The sequence below is a fragment of the Balaenoptera physalus genome (assembly GCF_965194825.1).
Source record: "Balaenoptera physalus genome assembly, chromosome: 10".
NCBI classification, from domain to species: domain Eukaryota; kingdom Metazoa; phylum Chordata; class Mammalia; order Artiodactyla; family Balaenopteridae; genus Balaenoptera; species Balaenoptera physalus.
Window position 1 is genome coordinate 84,650,483 of NC_138889.1, and position 15,021 is coordinate 84,665,503.

General features: G+C 38.6%; 1 protein-coding gene across 2 annotated transcripts in view; it reads left to right on the plus strand.

Moving 5' to 3' along the window:
- LOC309667784 (uncharacterized protein) overlaps nt 1-15,021 on the plus strand; it is a 518,308-nt gene that overhangs the window by 472,603 nt on the left and 30,684 nt on the right. The gene's annotated exons all lie outside the window — the stretch shown is intronic.

Sequence of the window (15,021 nt, forward strand, 5' to 3'; positions counted from 1 at the left end):
ATGATCTCATAGTTAAAATGCCACAGCTGTATTTTAAATTCATTAATACAAACCTGTTCTCCTCTTTCCTAAATTAAAAGAAGGGTAGGAGTTGAGTAATGTGAACCAAAGGATACTAATATCCTACCATGCAGAGCTCCTCCTGGAAGTAGGAACCTCTTCCAACATCATAACAATTGCAAAATATGAGCAGTCTTTTTTCAATCATACCTTTATTTAATGAGTGCCTACTATTGGTCTAGCATTGTTCTAGGCCTAAAGAATACAGAAAGAAAAACAGAAAGGGGAGTGGGGGTGGGGGACAAAATGATCTCTCTTTTTTTTTTTTTTTTTTGTGGTGAAGGAAAGTTCAGCATTTATTGCAGGCAACAAGCAAGGAGTCCAGGCGAGCTAGTGCTCAGAAAGCCTGAACTCCCTGAATGGCTTCAGCAAAGCATTTTTAAAGGCCAAGTGAGGGAGGGAGCAACCCAGGGTATGTGATCAGCTAGTGCACAATTCTCTGACTGGTTGATGGTGAGGTAACAGGGCGGTGTCACAGGGGTTAACATTATCAGTCCTTAGGCGCCAGTAGGTCTGGGGGCTATGTGCTCATGGTCATCAAGTAGTTAATTTCTTCCATTTAGTGGTGGTTCTAGCATCTGTAAAACAACTCAGGAAATGTGCATCAAATACTATTATCTGGGTACTTCAGAGAGGAACTACAGCAGAGGACATGGGGGAGGGGGTCTGTCCCTGAAAGGTCCCTTAGGGTTCTGCTCGGTTTCAGGATCATGAAATAAGACGTGCCTTGTCAGCTGTATGGCCAGTACCTGGAAAACAGTAAATGCTCAGTAAGCCATGTGGCTCTTGTTGTTATTGGTACAAGAGTTACGTTGCAGTCAAACTTCATTGTTACAGTTCGTGTAGAGGGAGCTAATCAGGGATGCTCTATAAGGAGGAGCACCATTGCCTTGATGGGTAAGACTCCTGGGGGCAGCAGCTTGAACCTGCAGCCACTCCTTTTGCTAATTAGCATCAGACACCCTGCTGAGAAACCTCCTTCTGTAAAACCTTTGCTGTAATAAGAGTGGAACACGCCTTTACTATCTGCAGGATCTGAGCCTCGTGGGTCATTTGGGTGCAGAGAAGCAGCCTTGATTTCCAAGACGATGCAGAGCTTCAGATAAAGGATTTGGGACACAACCCCCCTTACGTTTTCCTATCTTTGAGCATCCCGGGTCTTCTCAGGCCAGGCCTCATGTTAGTTCTCTATTTTTTTTTTTAAAGATCTTTATTGGAGTATAATTGCTTTACATTGTTGTGTTAGTTGCTGCTGTATAACAAAGTGATTCAGCTATACGTATATATATATCTCTATATCCCCTCCCTCTTGCATGTCCCTTCCACCCTCCCTATCCCACCCTTCTAGGTGGTCACAAAGCACCAAGCTGATCTCCCTGTGCTATGCGGCTGCTTCCCACTAGCTATCTATTTTACATTTGGTAGTGTATATATGTCCATGCCACTCTCTCACTTCGTCTCAGCTTACCTTTCCCCCTCCCCATGTCCTCAAGTCCATTCTCTACATCTGCATGTTTATTCCTGTCCTGCCCCTAGGCTCTTCAAAACCTTTTTTTTTTTTTTAGATTCCATACATATGTTTTAGCATACGGTATTTGTTTTTCTCTTTCTGACTTACTTCACTCTGTATGACTCTCTAGGTCCATCCTCCTCACTACAAATAACTCAACTCAATTTTGTTTCTTTTTATGGCTGAGCAATATTCCATTGTATATATGTGCCACTTCTTCTTTATCCATTCAACTGTTGGGCACAGGTGGCTTCCATGTCTTGGACATTGTAAATAGTGCTGCAATGAACATTGTGGTACACGACTATTTTTGAATTATGGTTTTCTCAGGGTATTTGCTCTGTAGTGGGATTGCTGGGTCATATGGTAGTTCTATTTTTAGTTTTTTAAGGAACCTCCATACTGTTCTCCATAGTGGTTGTATCAATTTACATTCCCAGCAACAGTGCAAGAGGGTTCCCTTTTCTCCACACATTTCTCCAGCATTTATTGTTTGTAGATTTTTTGATGATGGCCATTCTGACCGGTGTGAAGTGATACCTCATTGTAGTTTTGATTTGCATTTCTCTAATGATTAGTGATATTGAGCATCCTTTCATGTGTTTCTTGGCAATCTGTATATCTTCTTTGGAAAAGTATCTATTTAGGTCTTCTGCCCATTTTTGGATTGGGTTGTTTGTTTTTTTGATATTGAGCTGTATGAGCTGCTTGTATATTTTGGAGATTAATCCTTTGTCAGTTGCTTCGTTTGCAAATATTTTCTCCCATTCTGAGGGTTGTCTTTTCGTCTTCTTTATGGTTTCTTTTGTTGTGAAAAAGCTTTTACATTTCATTAGATCCCATTTGTTTACTTTTGTTTTTATTTCCATTTCTCTAGGAGGTGGGTCAAAAAGGATCTTGCTGTGATTTATGTCATAGAGTGTTCTGCCTATGTTTTCCTTTAAGAGTTTTATAGTGTCTAGCCTTACATTTAGGTCTTCAATCCATTTTGAGTTTATTTCTGTGTATGGTGTTTGGAAGTGTTCTAATTTCATTCTTTTACATGTAGCTGTCCAGTTTTCCCAGCACCACTTATTGAAGAGGCTCTCTTTTTTCCATTGTATATTCTTGCCTCCTTTATCAAAGATAAGGTGACCATATGTACATGGCTTTATCTCTGGGCTTCCTATCCTGTTCCATTGATCTATATTCCTGTTTTTTGTGCCAGTACCAACTCTCTTGATTACTGTAGCTTTGTAGTATAGTCTGAAGGCAGGGAGCCTGATTCCTCCAGCTCCATTTTTCTTTCTCAAGATTGCTTTGGGTATTCGGGGTCTTTTGTGTTTCCATAAAAATTGTGAAATTTTTAGTTCTAGTTCTGTGAAAAATGCCATTGGTAGTTTGATAGGGATTGTGTTGAATCTGTAGATTGTTCTGAGTAATATAGTCATTTTCACAATGTTGATTCTTCCAATCCAAGAACATGATATATCTGTACATCTGTTTATATCATCTTTGATTTCTTTCATCAGTGTCTTAACAGATTTCTGCCTACAGGTCTTTTGTCTCCTTAGGTAGGTTTATTCCTAGGTATTTTATTCTTTTTGTTGCAATGGTAAATGGGAGTGTTTCCTTAATATCTCCTTCAGATTTATCATATTACTGTATAGGAATGCAAGAGATTTCTGTGCATTAATTTTGTATCCTGCTACTTTACCAAATTCATTGATTAGCTCTAGTAGTTTTCTGGTAGCATCCTTAGGATTCTCTATGTATTGTATCATGTCATCTGAGAAAAGTGACAGTTTTACTTCTTCTTTTCTGATTTGGGTTCCTTTTATTTCTTTTTCTTCTCTGATTGCTGTGGCTAACACTTCCAAAACTATGTTGAATAATAGTGGTGAGAGTGGGCAACCTTGTCTTGTTCCTGATCTTAGTGGAAATGGTTTCAATTTTTCACCATTGAGAATGATGTTGGCTGTGGGTTGTCATATATGGCCTCTATTATGTTGAGATAAGTTCCCTCTATGCCTACTTTCTGGAGGGTTTTTATCATAAATGGGTGTTGAACTTTGTTGAAAGCTTTTTCTGCATCTATTGAGATGATCATATGGTTTTTCTCCTTCAGTTTGTTAATATGGTGTATCACATTTATTGATTTGAGTAATTTGAAGAATCCTTTCATTCCTGGGATAAACCCCACTTGATCATGGTGTATGATCCTTTTAATGTGCTGCTGGATTCTGTTTGATAGTATTTTGTTGAGGATTTGGGCATCTATATTCATCTGTGATATTGGCCTGTAATTTTCTTTTTTTGTAACATCTTTGGTTTGGGTATCAGGGTGATGGTGGCCTCATGGAAAGAGTTTGCAAATGTTCCTCCATCTGATATATTTTGGAAGAGTTTGAGAAAGATAGGTGTTAGCGCTTCTCAAAATGTTTCATAGAATTCACCTGTGAAGCCATCTTGTCCTGGGCTTTTGTTTGTTGGAAGATTTTTAATCACAGTTTCAATTTCAGTGCTTGTGATTGTCTGTTTAAATTTTCTATTTCTTCCTGGTTCTGTCTCGGAAGGTTGTGGTTCTCTAAGAATTTGTCCATTTCTTCCAGGCTGTGCATTTTATTGGCATATAGTTGCTTGTTGTAATCTCTCATGATCCTTTGTATTTCTGCAGTGCCAGTTGTTACTTCTCCTTTTTCATTTCTAATTCTGTTGATTTGAGTCTTGATTTTTTTTCTTAATGAGTCTGGCTAATTGTTTATCAATTTTATCTTCTCAACAAACCAGTTTTTAGTTTTATTGATCTTTGCTATCATTTCCTTCATTTCTTCTTCATTTATTTCTAATCTGATCTTTATTATTACTTTCCTTCTGCTAACTCTAGGGGGTTTTTTTGTTCTTCTTTCTCTAATTGCTTTAGGTGTAAGGTTTGGTTGTTTATTTGAGATTTTTCATGTTTCCTGAGGTAGGATTGCATTGCTGTAAACTTCCCTCTTAGAACTGTTTTTGCTGCATCCCATAGGTTTTGAGCCATCGTGTTTTCATTGTCGTTTGTTTCTAGGAATTTTTTGATTTCTTCTTTGATTTCTTCAGTGATCTCTTGGTTATTTGGTAGTGTATTGTTTAGCCTCCATATGTTTGTATTTTTTACAGTATTTTTCTTGTAATTGATACCTAGGCTCATACCCTTGTGGTTAGAAAAGATACTTGATATGATTTCAATTTTCTTAAATTTACCAGAGCTTGGTTTGTGACCCAAGAAATGATCTATCCTGGAGAATGTTCCATGAGCTCTTGAGAAGAAAGTTTATTCTGTTGTTTTTGAATGGAATGTTCTATAAATATCAATTAAGTCCATCTTGTTTAATGTGTCATTTAAAGCTTGTGTTTTCTTATTTATTTTCATTTTAGTTGAGCTGTCCATTGGTGAAAGTGGGGTGTTAAAGTCCCCTACTATTATTGTGTTACTGTAGATTTCCCCTTTTATGTCTGTTAGCTTTTGTCTTATGTATTGAGGTGCTCCTATGTTGGGTGCATAATTATTTACAATTGTTATGTCTTCTTCTTGGATTGATTCCTTGATCATTATGTAGTGTCCTTGTCTCTTGTAATAGTCTTTATTTTAAAGTCTATTTTGTCTGTTATGAGAATTGCTACCCAGCTTTCTTTTGATTTCCATTTGCGTGGGATATCTTTTTCCATCCCCTCACTTTCAGTCTGTATATGTCCCTAGGTGTAAAGTGGCTCTCTTATAGACAGCACATACATGGGTCTTGTTTTTGTATCCATTCAGCCAGTCTATGTCTTTTAGTTGGAGCGTTTAATCCATTTACATTTAAGGTAATTATCAATATGTATGTTCCTATCACAATTTTCTTAATTGTTTTGGGTTTGTTTTTGTAGGTCTTTTTCTTCTCTTGTGTTTCCTGCCTAGAGAAGTTCCTCTAGCATTTGTTGTAAAGCTGGTTTTGTGGTGCTGAATTCTCCAAGCTTTTGCTTGTCTGTAAAGGTTGTAATTTCTCTGTCGAATCTGAATGAGATCCTTGCTGGGTAGAGTAATCTTGGTTGTAGGTTTTTCCCTTTCATCACTTTAAATATGTCCTGCCACTCCCTTCTGGCTTGCAGAGTTTCTGCTAAAAGATCAGCTATTAACCTTATGGGGATTCCCTTGTATTTTATTTGTTGCCTTTCCCTTGCTGCTTTTAACACTTTTTTTCTGTATTTAATTTTGGATAGTTTGATTAATATGTGTCTTTGAATGTTTCTCCTTGGATTTGTCCTGTATGGGACTCTCTGAGGTTCCTGGACTTGACTGACTATTTCCTTTCCCATATTAGGGAAGTTTTCAACTATAAACTCTTGAAGTATTTTCTCAAACCCTTTCTTTTTCTTCTCTTCTTCTGGGTCCCCTATAATTCAAATTTTGGTGTGTTTAATTTTGTCCCCGAGGTTTCTGAGACTGTCCTCAATTGTTTTCATTCTTTTTACTTTTTTCTGCTCTGCAGTAGTTATTTTCACTATTTTATCTTCCAGGTCATTTATCCATTCTTCTGCCTTAGTTATCCTGCTATTGAGTCCTTCTAGAGAATTTTAAATTTCATTTATTGTGTTGTTCATCATTGTTTGTTTGCTCTTTAATTCTTCTAGGTCCTTGTTAAACGTTTTTGTATTTTCTCCATTCTATTTCCAAGATTTTGGATCATCTTTACTATCATTACTCTGAATTCTTTTTCAGGTAGATTGCCTATTTCTTCCTCGTTTGTTTGGTCTGGTGGGTTTTTACCTTGCTCCTTCATCTGCTCTGTGTTTCTCTGTCTTCCCATTTTGCTTAACTTACTGTGTTTGGGGTCTCCTTTCCGCAGGCTGCAGGTTCATAGTTCCCATTGTTTTTGGTGTCTGCCCCCAGTGGGTAAGGTTGGTTCGGTGGGTTGTGTAGACTGCCTGGTGGAGGGGACTGGTGCCTGTGTTCTGGTGGATGAGGCTGGATCTTGTCTTTCTGGTGGGCAGGGCTGCGTCTGGCATTGTGTTTTGGGGTATCTGTGAACTTAGTATGATTTTAGACAGCCTCTCTGCTAATGGGTTGGGTTGTGTTCCTGTCTTGCTAGTTGTTTGTTATGGGGTGTCCAGCACTGGAGCTTGCTGGTTGTTCATTGGAGCTGGGTCTTAGCTTTGAGATGGAGATCTCTGGGAGAAATCTCGCTGATTGATATTACTTGGGTGCAGGAGGTCTCTGGTGGCCCAATGTCCTGAACTCGGCTCTCCCACCTCAGAGGCTCAGGCCTGACACTCAGCCAGAGCACCAAGACCCTGTCAGCCACATGGCTCAGAATAAAAGGGAGAAAAAACAGAAAGAAAAATAAAATGAAATAAAGTTATTAAAATAAAAAATTTTTAAAATATTATTAAAATAAAAAAATAAAAATGTAATAATAAGAAGAGAGTAACCAAACCAATAAACAAATCCACCACTGATAACAAGCACTAAAAACTAGCCTCAGATAACCATATAAATCAGAAACTAGTCAGTCACACACAGAAAACCCCAAGTCTACAGTTGCTCCCAAAGTCCACCACCTCTATTTTTGTATGATTGTTGTCTATTCAGGTATTCCACAGATGCAGGGTACATCAAGTTGATTGTGGAGATTTAATCCGCTGCTCCTAAGGCTGCTGGGAGAGATTTCCCTTTCTCTTCTTTGTTCGCACAGCTCCTGGGGTTCAGCTTTGGATTTGGCCCCACCACTGCATGTAGGTCACCCTCTGGTATCTGTTCTTTGCCCAGACAGGAGAGGGTTAAAGGAGCGGCTGATTCAGTGGCTCTGGCTCACTCAGGCCTGGGGGAGGGAGGGGTACAGAATGCAGGGAGAGCCTGCGGTGGCAGAGGCCAGCATGACATTGCAACAGCCTGAGGCACACTGTGTGTTCTCCCGGGGAAGTTGTCCCTGGATCACGGGACCCTGGCAGTGGTGGGCTGCACAGGCTCCTGGGAGGGGAGGTGTGGATAGTGACCTGTGCTTGCACACAAGATTCTTGGTGGCTGCAGCAGCAGCCTTAGTGTTTCATGCCCGTCTCTGGTGTCCGCGCTGATAGCTGTAGCTTGCGCCCGTCTCTGGAGCTCGTTTAGGTGGTGCTCTGAATCCCCTCTCCTTTCGCACCCCAAAACAATGGTCTGTTGCCTCTTAGGCAGTTCCAGACTTTTTCCCGGACTCCCTTCCGGCTAGCTGTGGTGCACTACCTCCCTTCAGGCTGTGTTCATGCAGCCAACCCCAATCATCTCCCTGGGATACGACCTCCAAAACCCAAGCCTCAGCTCCCAGGCCCCACCCACCCTGGTGGGTGAGCAGACAAGCCTCTCAGGCTGGTGAATGCTGGTCGGCAGAGGTCCCCTGTGTGGGACTCTCCCTGCTTTGCCCCCTGCACCCCTGTTGCTGTGCTCTCCTCTGTGGCTCTGAAGCTTCCCCCCCGCCCACCCCTTGTGTCCGCCAGTGAAGGGGCTTCCTAGTGTGTAGAAACATTTCCTCCTTCACAGCTCTCTCCCAGAGGTGCAGGTCCCGTCCCTATTCTTTTGTCTCTGTTTTTTCTTTTTTCTTTTGCCTTACCCAGGTATGTGGGGATTTTCTTGCCTTTTGGGAAGTCTGAGGTCTTCTGCCAGCATTCAGTAGGTGTTTTGTAGGAGTTGTTCCACATGTAGATGTATTTCTGATGTATTTGTGGGGAGGAAGGTGATCTCCACGTCTTACTCCTCCACCATCTTGAAGAACCTCCCCAAACAATCTTTCTTTAAGAAGCTTAAAATCAACAAATCCATCTAAAGAGCAGCTTCAGAACTCTGTCATTTTAAACCAGTGTTTGATCCAACAATAAATCTTCTGGCTTATGATCCATTTGGAAGTAGATCTTCCAAAGCATACACTGGTAAGCGCACAACCTGACCAATCCTCCCTAAAGCATAACTGGATGTTATTATGTTGGAAATATTCTATCAGGGGTTTACAGAATGGGAATGACAGTAATACATTTCATGTAATCTTACTATTGAATAAAAGAGTTGGTTGTTTGAAAAACAGTCATTAAATCATAAATTACCACATTTAAAACTGCCAATTTAGTTTGATGATTAAATCATTTGAATAATAACCTACAATTCATCCATTATGAAAAAAAAAAAAAACCCACCTAACAGAACTGAGAGCTCTAAGATTAAAAAAAAAAAAAATCACTACACCATGGAAACAACTGTCAAAATAAGCCTGAGTATGTAGACTTAATTATTGACTCTTGTAAAGTATGTGTATAAATAGTCTGACTTTGTAAATAAATGCTGATATCTGACAGCTATTTAGTAAAATAAAATTTTGTTGCAAAGCCTTAAATTTTATTTTATTATGTGCTATAAATATCAAATGAATCCAGAGAACCACATGAAAATGTGTCATTTGATGATGAAATTGCTTCTGCCCTTACTAGATGGATATGAGCTGCTTGCTGTTGTTGTTGCTATTAGTGTTACCCCCGCACATGGCAGGGTTCTAGGTTTCTTTTTCCAGAGCACAACACTGATCTCTTTGTGAAGACCATATTACTCCATGTATATTTACTTCCAGGGACTCCTTATTGACAGGGCAAATAAGTCTGGGTTTTTTTCTCCAGGTAGTCATTCCAGACCTTCTAGGATCTCATTAAACTCCCCATTTCAGCATGATCTTCCACTCTTCCCTTCAAATGTGGCCTCTGATTTGATATATTGCTATTTGCTATTTGCTGCTCTCTTCACATGGGATTCTCTTCAAAACCTGCTCATCCTGAAAGGCAGTGACAGCACCAACTGATAGTTCCAATAAGCACAATTAGACATAACACCCATTGGTTCCCATAAGTGAGCCCAAATAAACACACTTTCTAAACTGAAATAAATGCAAATGCTGGTGCAGGTTGGGAGACTGATAACACTCTACGCATTATGAGGTTTACTAGCATTGACTACTCAACTGCAAATAAGCAAAAGGGAACACAAGACCAAGGATACAAGCAAGGAGATGAGCTTCTCTAATGCCCTTCCTGTTCTTCAGAGATGTACACTGAAATTTAGGTCATTGATTAGCTCATTAGAATATCAAGTCTACTTGATCAGAGTAGCTCAGAGCCACAAACTCATGAAGTCTGCCGTATGTGCCTGGAGGACAGATAATATCAGGAGTCAAGGGTGCACTTATTAGCATATATGAACTTTTTACTACATCAGATTTACATGCTCTTGCATTCTATTTCTAACTGCACCACTGGGCCTATCACTAGTTGGGCAGTGGCCCACCATGTAAATTAAATAGCAAGTACTTGCTCTGCAAACATAACCCCAGGACAACTCACCTAGGTGGGGTAACTTCTCAGCTAACCCTTCAACTGATCACTACTTCTAAACTACTTCTAAGCTGTTTCAAGATAATGTTTCAAGTGAGTTCCCTGGTGGTCCAGTTGTTAACACTCTGTCCTACCAATGCAAGGGGCATGGGTTTGATCCCTGGTCGGGGAACTAAGATCCCACATGCCGTGCAGCACGGCCAAAAAAAAAAAACAAAGATAATGTTTCAAGGTCAAGCTGAAATAACAACGATGTGGGTCACCCTCCAGATATATTCATGTTCTTTCTGCAACCAAGAGGAAACTTTCCCTCCAAACCATCAAGAACTCCTTGGGTTGTTCTCTTGGGTTCTCACATTCTATTTTCCATGAAAACCATTGGAGCGTGTGTTTCATTTTCTTTACCAGACTGGAAGCTCCTGGAGAACAAGGATTCAGGTTAGATTCACTTTTATGGTTTCCCATTTGCTTAGCGTAACATTCTTTGAATGCATGAATGGATGAAAAAATTCAGTCACATCCAGTATCATGGACATGAGTGTATCATGGCCAGAGGCTTTATTGTGCCATTTATTAAAAGAACAAAGTAGGTGAGTAAAGTGTTGTTGATTTATTTTGCTGCTTGGACAGGAGAATCCATTCTCTTTTTTCAGATGTCTGTGTCCCTGCTCATGTCTGGGTACTGACTTTTAGTCCACACCAGTATCATGAAGAGAGAAGCCAATGAGAAAGCCACAAATGCCATCAGGTACCCAAATGATAGAGATACTTATGGAGTAAATGCACTTGCTTGGCCCACTGTTAGAAGAATCATCTAAAAAGAAGCATTTCTGCATCTTAAAAAAAAGTAAAATAGGGCAAAATGGACTTTGCACCATTCTCAAATAAAACAACCTAAGAAATACAAGCATCTTCCAAAAGGGAAGGTAAAAGAGTAAGGGATGAAAGAAAATAATTGTTTCATCTATTTGTTTATGAGACTTATGCACACACTGAATAGAAAGGAAAGGAATTAGCATCTAAAACAAATAACTGGGTTCTGGGCACTGAGGGCAATTGCTTATAGCGTGAGGTCCTTCTAACAACCCCTGAGGGCTCAATTTCACCAGTGAGGACATCAGGAGATAGAATGTAACTCACCCAGGATCATGTAGCTTCATGTGGCAGAGCTAAGATCCAAATGTAAATCTCTCTGACTCTAAAAGCATGCACTTTCTGGTCTCTCTTGGCTGAGCAAGTATAATGCTATTTTGTAATAATTACTAGAGAATGGCATATTATAGAATGACTATTTAAGGAGAAAAGTGAAACTATTCTGAGAAACTAAAAATAGATTGATGTTGTGGAGAGGTTCCAGTGCCAGAGAGATTAATTAAAAGTAGATATTTAATAAAGTTTTCATTGAAACACAGAATGGCAGCTGAAATCAAATCCATGAGAAGGGTAAAGTGTACAGGCTCTCACTGTGTGAAGGACAGAGCTATTTCTGAAATCAAAACAGTAACATGAAGAGATTACAGTTTGACCTACTTCCTGGCATAAGAACTTGGTATTTCCAGATTGCTTCAGAACACCAATAACCTTACCACAGCTTGAAAATATTATTTAGGATCAACAGATCTGCAGGCGATGTTGAGAATGGATGCTGAGGCACTTGAAACAGATTTATCTATTACTTAAATTAAAAATGTTATTAATGTCTTATATGCAGAGATGGCCTGGAGGCCAGATGGATGCACAATCCCGTATTCTAAAGCTCACAAAGCCATTTGATTTGGGTTTTGAACTTACAGTTTTCACATTTAAAAAAAAATTACTAAAGCCACATATAAGCCCCATTCTCTGTTATTAAAGATGACTTTTAAAGACTTCTAAAAAACTTCTAGCAGAGAACACAGATTTATTTCTAGGATGATTTGTGAAGGCAAGTAAGTGGCATGAATGGTTATTTTCCCCAGACATTTATATTCTCCTTCCGTACTAACTAGGGGAAGTTAAAATGGTTTTAACTATTAGGGATTGAACCCTGTTTCTAAAGGCTGCAGGTCACTATTTTCTAAGAAAAATAAATTGCTTTAGGAATGAACACATAAATTTTTTGATCTACAAAATGACAAACCATTCCAATGAAAACTGAAAATGCAATTTATTGTTCAGCTATTTGGAAATATATAGATATTTGTCTAAGTATGACTTCTTGAAATAATATTATATTTGGTTTTGTGTATATGAGTCATGGAGAGATTTGTCTGAAGTTATCACTTTTTTCTGAGTTAATGATAGCTCCCCCTTTTGAAGAGACAGTGAGTGCTGAACAGCTTGGGCTTTTTAGTGAGGTAGATCTAGGTTTAAATCCCTGTTTCACCATTTAATAGTGATTCTACTACAAGTAATTTATTTTAACTCTTCTGATATTTAATTTCCTAGTTTGTAAAATGAGAAATGTAAATAAAATAATGCATACAAAGTGTTTATATAATACTTGAAATATAGTAATTACTCAGTAAATGTTAGCCATTATTATATTAGGTTAAACCACATGAAATTGTCATATTGTATGACAAATGTTCAAACATTGGCAGCTTTATATGATTTCATATAGTTCAATCTAGCATTATAAATTCCAAAAGTACTAAAAGGGAGGAGTAGAAAGTGAAGGCCTAACTTGCCCAACTGGATCAAAGACGAGGAACTTTCCAAAAAGCAAGGAGGTGTCCAACAATACCTATAAATGTATAGCATTACCCATAAGCTCAGAAATAGTATTGACCTACTGTACAGCACAGGGAACTCTGCTCAATGTTATGTGGCAGGCTGGATGGGAGGGGAGTTTGGGGGAGAATGGATACATGTATACGTATGGCTGAGTCGCTTTGCTCTGCACCTGAAACTATCACAATGTAGTTAGTTGGCTATACTCCAATATAAAATAAAAAATTAAAAAAAAGAAATTGTATTGAGTTTTTATAAGAGGAAATGCCAAACTGCACATTCAAGAATGAAATGGAGAGTCTTTGACAAAATCTAAATATTGAAGATGGTGGGGGAGTAATTACCCAGAGGTATACATTTTTTATTGCTGATTTTTTAAAAAGTCTTAATAGGTCAAAATGAGCAAAAGGAAAACAGTAAATTCAGGATACTTTCTTCATTGAGTAAATTTTCTATGAACTTGATGCAGGATAAGCAGTTCAGTGACAACAAAGGAAGGAGAGGATTCCTTCTCCCTGTTCATATTCTTTTTCCAAATTTTTTTCAAAGCTCTCTTGGAATATGTTTGTTTCAAATGTTTAACACCCAGAAGGAAAAGTAGTGAAAGTACTTCTAAATTTTTTATAAATTGTAGACAATACTCATCCTGGCTTTTCACATGTTTTGAAGACATTTTAGTGGTCAGATTTTATGGTGGTACTACTGGGGAAATACCAAGGATACCCAGAAAATAGAAGAAATGTGTATTTAAATTGACCTTGATAAGGACCAAGGTCCCCTAAAACCTTGGAATAGCCTAGAATTCCCATCACCTCTGCCTATAATCCCCAATTCTATTCTTGTCACATTTATGTTCATTCTATCCTTCAAGTAGAAATGCATGTCAATTCACAAAAATGGATGTGTCCTTGAGATTGTTGATTATAATAAAACATTCTGCCAATTGAATGTGTTTTTCTACATTTGTTTCCAAAATATAAGGTTTTCCAAGAAACATTCAATGCTAAATAGACACACTGTACCAGTCTTACATTCACACAAAAAAAGAATAAATATGCATCAGAGATAAAGGAAACTGAAGTATCAATAGAACAACAATAAAGAATTGTCCGGAATAGGCTCCAGGACTCAGAACTGGTTTTCAAGTATTCATAAATTCATTCATTCCTTCCCTTCTTCATCTAAGGTGTACTGAACTTCTTGTAACTTGGCATACAATTGTGAACAAAAACATTAAAAAGTTGCGCTTTCATAAAGCTTCCTGTCTGGAGGTGGAATAGGTGACAACACTCAGTTAAATAAATAAGTGCTTCAAACTGGGATCAAGTGTTATGCAGGAAATAAACAATGTGCTACAAAAGAGAACGTTTCTTGTATGACTATGAATTCCTTCCCTAAGGCAGTAGCATTTGAGGTGAAAGATGAAGGGTGAAAGAGTTAAGCTGGAAAGTTGAAGAGTGACTGGAGTTTCAGGAAGAAGGGAAAGAATATCCAAAGGCCCTGAGGCTGGAAAGAAAATGGTTTATACTAGAATCTGAAAGGCCAGTGTGGCTGGAACACTGACAACGAAGGGAACAGGGCTCTCAGATGTGGTTGGAGAGGGGAGCAGGGTACAGACCAAGGACCATGAAGGCCATACTAAGGCATTTTATTTTATTTTTTAAATTTTATTATTTTATTTTATTTTATTTTTTTCTGATAGGCAAGATGGCTTAAATCAAGAGGTGAAAAAAATCAGATTATTCTTTGAAAACAAAGAGAATCTAGGTCAGAGACCAGTACTGTCATTCCTTCAAGAGATGGTGGTGACAAAGAACCCAAAATCTACTGGGGCCAAGGACTCAGAGACAAGATTTTCTTTTCAGTCAGTTCTTTTGTCTCTACAGGTAGGAACGCTGTGGAGGGTAGATGGGGAAGAAGAGGGTGCATTTTCCAGCCCCAAGCCTACGGACTGACTTTGCACGGATTTTGACTTCTGCTTACCAAGTTCGTTGTACCAATCGAGCATCAAGGGGCCAGAAAAAAATTTTAATATTTTTTTCTCAGCAAGTCTTAGTGTTTTTTAAAAGTCAGAAATCCCCCCCTATTTCATAAACTCAACTATCAGAATTTAGTATGTGGAGTTGCCTTATGATAAAAGATGCCTTCTAGATTTTTGTTTGTAGGGAACAAAGGACCTGTTCAGGTATCTTTGTCAATTCACGTGAAGAAAAATTTAAAAGGCAGGGGAGGGAACGATTGAAAAGACTCAGAGAATCACACATAGAATTTGATGGAAGCAAATATAAACAGTGCTCATATAAACTGGGAATGTTTCAGATAGCTACACTGTATATCTTTCTGAGTCTACATTTTCTCTCCTATCTGCTGTTTTCTCCGTACGTGTTCCATTCTGCTCT